Genomic DNA, 11273 nt, shown 5'->3' on the forward strand with positions numbered 1-11273 from the left:
TACGGTACTCTGTATGATACTACCGGTACACTGGTGGATCCATATCATTATACATTTGCCCAAATCGATAGCATGGACAACAACAAGAATGAACTATAGCCAAAACCGGTTTGGCTCAGTGGATAGAGCGTCAGCCTGTGGACTGAATGGTCCCAGGTTCGATTCTGGTCAAGGGCATGTACCTTGGTTGCAGGCACATCCCCAGTAGAGGGTATGCAGGAGGCAGCTGGTCGATGTTTCTCTCTCATCTATGTTTCTAACTCTCTGTCCCTCTCCCTTCCTCTCTGTGAAAAACATCAATAAAATATATTAAAAAAAAAGAATGAACTATAATGTAAACTGTGTATTTTGCATGATAATGATGTGCCAATGTATGTTCATCAATGATAACAAGTGCGTCTCTCTGTTGTGAGCAGTGGGGGAGACTGCATGTGGGGAGGCGGGAGATACATGGGAACTCTCCCTTTTTGTTCCTCCAAAAACTTAAAACTACTCTCAAAAGTCAAGTCTATTTTTTAAAATGTGTGGTTCCTTTGAAATGGGAATAGTATTAATTTTCGGTGCCAAAAGATTTGTCATGTCTGACTCTAGTTTTCCCTTAAGAAAAATGACCGGCTTCTATCTTTTATCACAAATGTCTGCAATAAATTGACACTCCTATCCTGGGGCTTTCTCACTAGAAACCGGTTTTCCTATGTTATTTTAAAGCAGCATCCATGTTGGTCTCCTACATTCAGGTGGTGTGCAATTTTTCAGTAATTGTTTTATTGATATTCCATATTTCATGTCTAATATTGTCAACAGACATACTCTTAGGAGTGCTTTTGACCACATTTCTGGTGTTAACCTTGAAGCTCACCTCTTTTCTATCTCAGAAATAGCATCTGGCACCTATTTATTAATTAATAGCACCTAAATGCCACTTTCTTATTAAGCAATATTTTCAACTTCTTTGGCATTTCTAGCTAATCTTTTTTTTTTTTATTGTGTCCTTGAGGTAGTCATTTATTTTGGATCTTAAATATGATCTTAAAAAAAAAGCATTTGTCACAAGGTTCAACTCCAATTATTGAAAATAATTAGTGTTTAACACTTTACAACTGTTTGGATAGTTTATCGCTTGTTCTGCTTCCCGCTGGTTCTATAAATTCAGGTATTTAGTACCTGACTGCATAACAATATTGTGCAGTATTGTAGCAACTAAACCAACCATGCAATGAGGAAGAGGTTCTAACAACTTGCTTGTGGTTACGGTTGTCAAGGAAACCATTTCCTTATATAATGTTTAAAAACAGCCCTGTTTTGTTTTCCTTCTTCTTCTTTTCTATGATGCTATAAAAACAAAGCTTGTCTAGTAGCATGAAGAAGAAAGTGTATGCTGAAAGGAGCCACAGGCCAACTAGAAGTTATGAGAATGCACTAGATGCAAAAGTCTAGCTATCAATTGATGTGTTATTTTGTAAACAGAAATGAGACTCAAGAAGGTCAGCATGCTCAGAGTGTGGCCGGATGGGGTGGGAGTTCAATGTCCTTGTTGAAGCAAGTTCAAGGTCCCTCTATGTGTACATTTGTAGGGGGATTGTTTCATTAAACAAACAGCCAGCCTCATCTTTGCCATACACAAACTCCTGGGATGAAATTGTAAGCAGATTTGATAACATAATCAGTGGGAGGTTTGCATATATTGCCCAACGATAGACTCGATTTCTAAAGGCTACAGGGGCTGCAGGAAATGGAAAGCCTGTTTGGGGTGTTTGTCCAGTTTATGCTAGGTTTTGCTTTAAGAGAGAGGGCATGAGTTCTGGTGTTCTACACGTGGAACAAGACCCCAAGAAGGAAAAGGTGTTGGTTTGGATACTGTAACTTTTGATTCTAAAACTGTGGGTTCCCATTTATAAGTGTGAATATAAAATATGAGAAGATGAGAAGAAAGTTGAATTATAAGGTGAATGATTTTACAGAGAAAAGGGGTAAATTGAGTCTCATTGAAGCTATCCAACCTAAGAAAAGGGACTATATTATTTAAGAAATATACTATTTGAAATGCTAGAAGTCAGATGAGAGTCTAAATTGGAAGAGATCATTTCTGAGTAAATTCTAATTTCCAGAATAAATACTTTCTTCCTTGATTGAGCGGTTTCTTTCTTTATTTTACAGACTATTAGCCTAGTTATTTATGTAAACAAAAAATTGAGTGTATACCCCTTCCCTCTTTTACCTTTATGTATACATATAACTAACTGTAGCACATGACTCAGTAAAATATTCACTTTTTTTTTTTTTTACAATTTGCTGCAAAGGAAATGCTTGGACATCTTAAGATGTACAAACAAACACCTCCAATGTCCCTTGCAACATTACTTTAATAAGTATTTTAGTGCAGACTAATAGGAAAAGTGAGACAGAATTAATATATTTTAAGGGCAAGATGACTGCCCTCATAAAAGAGGATGCTTATGAGAAAGTACTTGGGAAATGAACTGGAGGAGGAGAATAAGGAATCATGTAATTAACTTCAGATCCCTATTTCAGTTTGTATAAAGAGAGCCTGACCCAGTGCTTTCTTCTTTTATAACTCCTCCCCTAGTCCTGCCAACCACAATTTTCAAATTTCTTATATTTTAGGTTCTCTTAGAATTTCCATTTTCCAATTAGCCGATCTAAGAGCATGAGAATGACAAAAATGGTAAAGCGTCTGAGAGTCATATTATATGAACCTCAGTTAAAAAGAGGACATGTAGCTCTAACCGGTTTGGCTCAGTGAATAGACCGTCAGCCTGTGGACTGAAGGGTCCCACGTCCGATTCCAGTCAAGTGCATGTACCTTGGTTGCGGGCACATCCCCAGTGGGAGATGTGCAGGAGGCAGCTGATCAATGTTTCTCTCTCATCAATGTTTCTAACTCTCTGTCCCTCTCCCTTCCTCACTGTAAAAAGTCAATAAAATATATAATTTTTTTTTTAAAAAAAGGAGGACATGTATTTGTAAGGCTGTCACATAGAAGAGGAATTGAACCTATTATGTGTGGCTTTTGTAGATAGAACTAGGATCAGTAGGCAGAAGGTATATCACAACAGACACTCAAGTCCTCCGAGTTGTTAAAAATGAACCGGGATGCAGAGAACTCATCATTATTAGAGGTACACTTGTCTTATTACCTACGTTATCTTGTTCTTTAGGTCTCTTTTAGGGTGGGTTGTAGGGTTTTCATTGCATCAACTATCTCCTTTCTCTTAAATGGATTTTCCCCTTTAGATTAGATATCTGATGTCTCTCTCTTTAATCTGAACTCTTCTCCTCCTAATTTCCGTATCATCCATTCATTGCATCTAACTGAGAAACAGGCACCAAATGCTATGGATTTGATCCCCTCGCTGTCTTTTGAGCCTGCCCCCTTCCTTCCATCTTACCATCCCTTCAGCATAGTTTCTGTCTCCCCCTTGAGGTTGAGTTCCTTGAGGGTATGGGTTGCCTTTTGTTTCTTTTTATTTTTAGTTAGCACAGTAGCTGAACACTCAGTGAATATATACTGAATGAATATGTGACTGTCAAATGTATTTTGAGGCCACTTTAATTTTGAGTGTCTATTAATTTCATAAATATTTTTGACATACACTGTGTGCATAATGATCATGGTCTAGTTGGGTGGAAAACATGTTTTTAAAAAATGACTTTGCTCAGGAAATGTTATGAAAAGAAATCTTTACTTGATCAACTTAATTGGAGCTCAGAATATGAGATTCCCACCACTTGGCAGGGGCCTTGCAGCCAGCTCAGCCAGGTGTTCTTTGGGAAGCCAAGGGTGGGGTTTGGGGACACCAATATCTGAATGGGTCAACTAAGCAAGTTCAGAGGGCAAGCCATAGTTCTGGTTCTGACTGCCAGTCTCTCCATGGTAGGAACTATTTCCCCTTAGTATGGACATTCTCATATTTTCATTTTTCTTCTTGGGTTTCATCTCTTTCTACATCACACTCTGTTCCACACTGGTTCACCATCAAACTGATCCCTCCTTAGACTTAGAGTGCAGGTGTCATTACAGAGCTTTTGAGTTTTCGATCTGCAGTTGTTTAAAGTTCAGACTTTTCACTTGGTTTCACAAACATAGCTGTTTTATGATCACACTAGTTATTTATTTTCCTAGTTCCAATTTTGTGAATCCAAGTAAATGCACACAATATTAGACCTGAGAGGCTCCTCCCGTGTTACATATTCAATGAGAGTGGTTTTATAGACCATCCTGGATTTAAGGAGGGAAAAAAGGTACAATCTTGGCTGAGTGTGGCCTGGAAGACTTTCCCCTCATTACTGTGATACCCTTTCTCCACTTATTTCTGGTCTCCAACTACTAGAGGTCACCAGGCTAAAGTCTTCTGCAACAGAATGTGATTTTTATTTTATCTGTTTCATGTTCCTCCCACATAAGCAGGACAGATATTGCTATTTTAATAGAAGAGAAATACAGGCATTTTGCGTATGTGTGTGTACATATGTATGTTCATATGTATACATGTGTGCATATGTACCTAAGAAACAGAAGAGTCAAGGGAGAAAGATCTTAAGGGGTAATAACGTGACTAAGTACAAGAAATAACATTTGGTCTTCTGTATTTGCGATCTCAGCTTTGACTTTTCTTCTTTCTTTTTTTGTCTCAAATTTCTTTCCATTCAATCTCTAAATGTTCTGACATTCGGAATGCCAGACACACAACATGAGCTTTGTCTCGTGAACTCTGATGCCCAGTTCTGCAGTCGGAGTGACTGACTCCATGTGGGCAGCCTGGACACACCTAAGCCATGTGATGCCACCAATAGCATAGTCAAGCGAGGAACAGATAAAAGTCCCAAGTGTGTGTGTGAGTGGAATCATGAGAGACACCCTCAGGTTACTTTCCAAGAGCATTTAACTATTTTATTTTATTATTTTTATTTTACTTTAATTATTTTATTTTATTTATGTTATTTTAGATAGATCATTTTACCTGAACTTGGTAAGGTTGCCCTCTATGCATCCTTTTCCCACTGAGGGCAAATGGAAATGCAACAGACAGGTGGGAACAGACAGGACCAAGGGTAGAGAACAGTATTCCAAGCTTTGGAAATCGCCTACATAAAAGAATGAAGTGAAATTACATGACATCCTGGGTAAACTGAAAGGTGGGCTAAAGATGGGACACAGCACAATACCTTGCAAAGCAAACACGTTCAAATGCAGTTTCTTCCATTTAGCAATTGTTTGTGACAAACTGCTCCTAGGCTTCTAGCTGAGGTGTCTATCAATAAAACTATGGCCTCTGTCTTGGAAAAAAGAGAGCAAGGGCAGGAGGGAAAATGGGAAGGAAAAGAAGGAAGGAAGGAAGGAAGGAAGGAAGGAAGGAAGGAAGGGAGGGAGGGAGGGAGGGAGGGAGGGAGGAAAACCAGTAACTATTTGTCAGATGACTACAGTACATAATGGGGTATTTTAAATATTCACAATAGGAGGCTATATAAAATGAGAAATGTGAGCATGGTTATCCGAAGGTAATTCTTTTTGCTCACTAGAAATGTTCTGAATTAACCTTAATTCTCAGCAAAGATTAACAACTTTACAACTGGCAACTGATTTTGAAACATAGCACATCTGGTTTCCTAATCTTTGGGAGAGAGCAAAGAACACTAACTGAAATGTGTGAATGTTACTTCTAAGTGCTAAGCACCTAAGTAGCATAGAATTCGCCAGTTATATTATTAATCAGCTGTTAATTTTAGACAAGTCACTTAACTCCTCTGGGACTGACTTCCCTATACTTGCAAAAAGCATTTGACTTTTAAAAACGGTCTGTATTTGGATTTTATTATCTAGCCAATTACTCATTCACCAAAAATGTGGTATATGCCAGTGATACAAAGCGTGCTTACTTTATCAATTATTCCATTGCTGCCTCGTAATGATTGGGGGTGGAGTGGGGCGGGGTGGTATGAGAAAACCAAAAATAACATGTGTTCTACTCTTTCCAACTCATTTAAAATTTCCAATTAGTCTAATAGGCATTTGCTTTGGTTATTACTTTCCAACTCTTGAAATGTTCTATCCCCAGTGCCTATACTATTTGGTATCTCTCTTCCATCTTTCTCTTTTCAATCAGAATTAAATTCTGCTATTATTTCTTGCTCATCCTCTACATAGCAAACTCGGCATCTCTAGTGGCATCTAAATTCACAGGCATGGAAGTGCTCTTGAGAAAATATCACCTTCAAAGTTTGTGTTCATGGAAGGCTTAAATCAAAAACTTAGACCTCTTGGGCTCAAGATCACATAGATTTTTCCTCTCAGTAGTTCATTCCAGACTTGGATAATAAGAATTGCATGTTTTAGACCATATAATAAGGCCAACTCCAGATTATTTAAAAAATATATTTGGGCATGGTAACCTTAGACTTAAAATATGTCAACTCTATAATGAAAATTAGGCAGAACATTCAAGTCAGGCATGAATAATCATCTTTCTAAACTTAGCCAGTGCTCTCTGCCAACTCCTGATTATGTGGGAGATGCTATTCTGTTTTTTAGATTCTCCGGGGGTCTCCTAAGGTCATGTTCTCTCCTAGGATTCAGGTTCCTATGCTTAAACAAGAGGCCAGATTCCAGGCTGCTACTTCTAAAGAGGATAGGAAAGAGATACCCTCAGTGCCCTGTGTCATGACATCCTGGTATATGCAAGCTTGACCTTGAGTCAGATTAAGTGGCAGCTAAACTGCCTGACTTTGGAAATCTTCCTGGAAGCACCACCTTACCTTGGCCTGAAAATCGCCTTCATGTATTCCATGCAGAAATGATTGTCTCCAGAAGATCATTGTTAAAACAGTCCAGACAGGGCCAGGACTGGTCATCGTTATGTCATATACATTGAACACCTGGCCCAGGGCTTGTGCGTGTTTGCCAGTGAAGGGATCATTCTTGTGGGAGAAGAGAGGTCCTGATTTAGCTTATCCAATTAGCTGATTGATTAATGCAAATAGACCATGCTTGTGACCAGAGAACATTCACGAAAGGCAATTGGTAATGAAAGGAGGGAACCGTGCCACACACCTGGGTAAAGATGCTGAGAACCTCACCAGAAACACCGAGTTGGGATCTTTGGAGAGATGGGTCCAGGCATATGCATTTTCCCGCCCCCTCCCCCACATTCCTCAGGAAATTTAGACACAGTCATGGTTGGAAATGATTCCGACAAAACAAAGTTTCCTAGAATGGGCTTGGATTTAATGCTTTCAGGATACATGTAGAGACAGTAAATGCTTATGAAATGCTGATTGATTGAATGAGTTAGAAAGTTAGGGACTAAGGAGAAGCTAAGCCCTTCATTATAATTACAGCCTTGCTGTCCCCATTGCATCCAAGCCTGGGCCTCAGCTGGAAACTGGAGGATAAGGAGAAGACAGGTTGATTAGCGATGAGAAGACGAGCAAAAGATGATGATTGGGAGAGCTACTTGGGATGCATTGGGTTCTATCTGGCCTCCCCCTGTTCCCAGAAAAGAGACAGATTGACATCCCGTCTCCTCCAGCTGGCTTACAGCATGCGCATGATTGAAAGTAATTTATGGCTCCTTCCCAGGCTCAGCCTCAGAGCAGGAAAGCTGACATTAAAATGGTTCCTGTGACAGAAATGTGGCCTTGCAGGACCCCCAGAGGAGCTCCAGATATGATCAGCTGTCCTTCATTCATCAAAAGTTGGCTATAGCTCACTCCTCTACTTGGAACGAATCTAGCCCTCCATCATTATGGCAGACAGTGGGTTCATGAATGAGGTTTTAGCATGAAACTTGGTACACACTTGTGACTGTAATCTCAGCCTGTGAAATGCAGTGTCTCAAGGGCCGAATCCACCTCATCATCTGCAGTACCCCATTTAGAATGTGCATTCTCTGTTGTTCGTGGATTGCGTCCCTCCTTCTTCAATGCAAATGTGTGGCTCATGCTCAGGGTGTGGGCCCTTATGCTTTCAGCTGGAATCTCCAACTGTAAGTCAGGACTCGGGTCAGTCTCCAAGGAAGAAGCACTGGCAGGGGGGAAAGCTTGTGACCCACGCCCTTCAGCTGAGCATGATGGTAATCACTCTGCAGCACAAATTCCTTGAGACATTATAGTATTATCCCCACCTTATGGATGAGAAAACTGAAGTTCCAAGATGTCAAAAAATTTGCCTAAATTTACATAGGCCATAATGTAGGGGAGTAGTCAGGAATAGAGGCTGGAGGTAGAGAAGTGGTAGGGAAGCTCCAAAAAAGAGAGGACTTGAGTCTTATTCATAAAGCAAGAGGAACAGAGATGTGGAAAGGAATGAGGAGAGAGGGGGTCAGTGAGTGCACTATTTTTCTGTTGTTGCTGTTTTTCCAAACCCTATTCACCTGGAGTTCAGTTATTAATCATTTGATATTTTGATCGGTTACCTATATACTCATTGCTAGTTTAGAATCTTTTCTCTAAATAGTGTCACCCCAGCCCGTGTTTTTGAGCATCAACCCATGAACCAAGAGGTCACCAGTTGGATTCCCGGTCAGGGCACATGCCCAGTTTTGGGCTCAATGCCCCGTAGGGGGCATGCAGGAGGTAGTCGAGCACTGAATGATTCTCTCTCATCGTTGATGTTTCTATCTCTCTCTCCCTCTCTTTTCCTCTCCCTGAAATCAATAAAACACACACACACCACACACACACACACACACACACAGAAAACAAAATTTAAAAAATAAATAGCATTAACAGTAGCCCAATAGGGGGAAATCTTTGGGCAGAGCTGGTTAAGGTCTAGTGTAAGATCAAGGACATTTAAAAGTGGATCTGACCAGGGGACAAGACATCCTCTCCTGCTGGTGTCAGGTAAATGTGACCCAGTCTGGATAGAGTTGTTTCCTGCCCCAGCCCTTCCCTCTACGTGCTCACCAGGCAAGGGTCCTGCATGCTCCAGGAACCATGTCTGTCATCCCCCGCCCGTCATTGTCCTGGGCCACTTGCTTCTCACTGACAGCAAGTTGTACCCTGAGTCACATCATATCACGTGATGCAGCCCAAAAAATATTCTGCTTGACAAATTTTCCTGCGACACTCAGCATGCTCAGCTATAGATAAAATAAATGTGGCAGGAAAGTAGTTGAATGATACAAAGTGGAAGTCAGTGGAGTAATAATGTTGGAATACATATTGGAATAGGTTGATGAATCAATATTTGAATGAGGAAATAGATTCAGCAATTTCTGAATCATTAGTTAATAAGGTTCGCTGTGGTTAGAGAGCAGAGGAGTGAGGCAGACTTTTTTATGTAGATGGGAATGATACAGTAGCAAGGGAGATATTTATCAACGTTAATTATTAATCAAATCGCTGATTTGGCCAATTCATTGGGTTGGTTTGAAAAATCAAATGGCTTCTGTAGAACTGCTCTGTAGACTATAAATGACTTTAAGATTATTTTTTAGGAGAGAGATCCAAGATGGCGGCATAGATAAATATCTGGGCTGCTGCCTTCCACAACAATTTCCAAAACTACAACTAAAAGACAGAGCATCTATCACCCAGAACCACAGGAAAGCTGGATGAGTGGAACCTCTACAACTAGACCGAAAGAGACGGGCGCAATCAGGACACAAACGCTGAAAAACTGAGGTACAGGGGAGCACGCGCGCCGTTGCGAGCTGGCAGCACAGCCCAGCTAGAGGCGGGCTTTCTTCAATCTGGAGAGAGACAAGCCCCCAGTCTCTCTGAAATCCAGTTTCTGGGGAGAGACTGGGCTGTCTGCCATTGGGTCGGAGTGAGGGTGGATACTAGCAGAGCTGCGTGGAGGTAGCATTGTTGGCTGCGCCGGGCACGCGAGACGGCGGGGACTCGGTTGCAGGGACGCGGTTGGAGGCGGCTCATTGCCAGCCATTGCTGTTTGACACGCCCTAGCCTAGTGATGCCCTGAGACTCTGCCCCACACAATCTACAAACACACCCAAGCTCCTAGCAGCGGCTTTTGCATATGAATGGCCTTCTCTATTGCAGTTTAAACTAGTAAACTTGCAACCCGGTACAGACAGCTCCAAGGCCTCCAAGCTCCAAGCAGGGAGGAGAGGGCCTCGGTTCTAGCTGTAGCTCCTGCAGGGTAGCCTCATACAGCAGCTGAACTGCACCCCATTGGAGATCCAGAAGCCAATGCACCTAGTGGCCAGTGTGAGGCACCAGATTTCAACTCCTCACATCCATAAGTGACACACTCGGGAGGCGGACTCAGTGAGCACCAAAGCCCCACTCAAACAAGCCCTGTACCACAAGCGTGTCTCCAGCGCAGCAGTGCTTCCATTATAGACACAGCAGGTCCTCACAGCCAATTGGCCTGGAGGTCAATTCCTCCCAGTGTACCAACAGCAATCAAGGCTTTTAACTACACCAAGACTTTCCACTCAGCCCACAAAGGGGTGTACCAAGAGCGACCACCTAGGGTGATTGGGGAAGCTGAGCTACCGGCCCCTATAGGTCACTGACTACACAAAGCCACTCCATCAACACAGGGAAGCAGCCAAAATGTGGAGACACCGAAGTATGTCACGAATATAAGAGATGGAGGAAAGTAAACTAATGGACGACACAGTGTTCAGAACCACATTTATAAGGTTACTCAAGAATCTTCTAAAAACCACTGAGAAACTTGAAGAGACCTTCAAGGACCTTAATGAGAATACCAAAAAAAAAAAAAAAAAAAAATGGAAAAGGACCAGTCAGAAATTATGCATACACTGTCTGAAATAAAGAATATACAGAAACTCAACTGTAGATCACCGTACCCAAAGAGTCAAACCAAAGATCTGGAATATGAGGAACCAAAAAACACCCAACCAGAGAGGCAGAAAGAAAGAAGAATCCAAAAGTGTGAAGATAGCGTAAGGAGCCTCTGGGATGGCTTCAAGCGTACCAACATCCGAATTTTTGGGGTGCCAGAAGAAGAGAGAGAGCAAGATACTGAAAACCTATTTGAAGAAATAATGACAGAAAACTTCCCCCACCTGGTGAAAGAAATAGACTTACAAGTTCAGGAAGCACACAGAACACCAAACAAGAGGAATCCAAAGAGGACCAAACCAAGACACATCATAATTAAAATGCCAAGGGCAAAAGACAAAGAGAGAATCTTACAAGCAGCAAGAGAAAAACAGTTAGTTACCTACAAGGGAGTACCCATACGACTGTCAGCTGATTTCTCAACAGAAACTATGCAGGCCAGATGGGAGTGGCAAGAAATATTCAAAGTGATGAAC

General features: G+C 41.4%; 1 long non-coding RNA gene across 1 annotated transcript in view; it reads left to right on the forward strand.

Moving 5' to 3' along the window:
- The window catches only part of LOC307093332, a 105702-nt gene extending 95979 nt beyond the window's left edge, over nucleotides 1-9723 (forward strand). Inside the window, exon 3 of the long non-coding RNA XR_013812952.1 lies at nucleotides 9459-9723. This is a non-coding gene — a long non-coding RNA (uncharacterized lncRNA). The remainder of the gene's footprint in view (nucleotides 1-9458) is intronic.
- The last annotated feature ends 1550 nt before the right edge of the window (nucleotides 9724-11273 follow it).

The sequence above is a fragment of the Cnephaeus nilssonii genome, assembly GCF_951640355.1.
Source record: "Cnephaeus nilssonii genome assembly, chromosome: 21".
Classification (NCBI taxonomy): Eukaryota; Metazoa; Chordata; class Mammalia; order Chiroptera; family Vespertilionidae; genus Cnephaeus; species Cnephaeus nilssonii.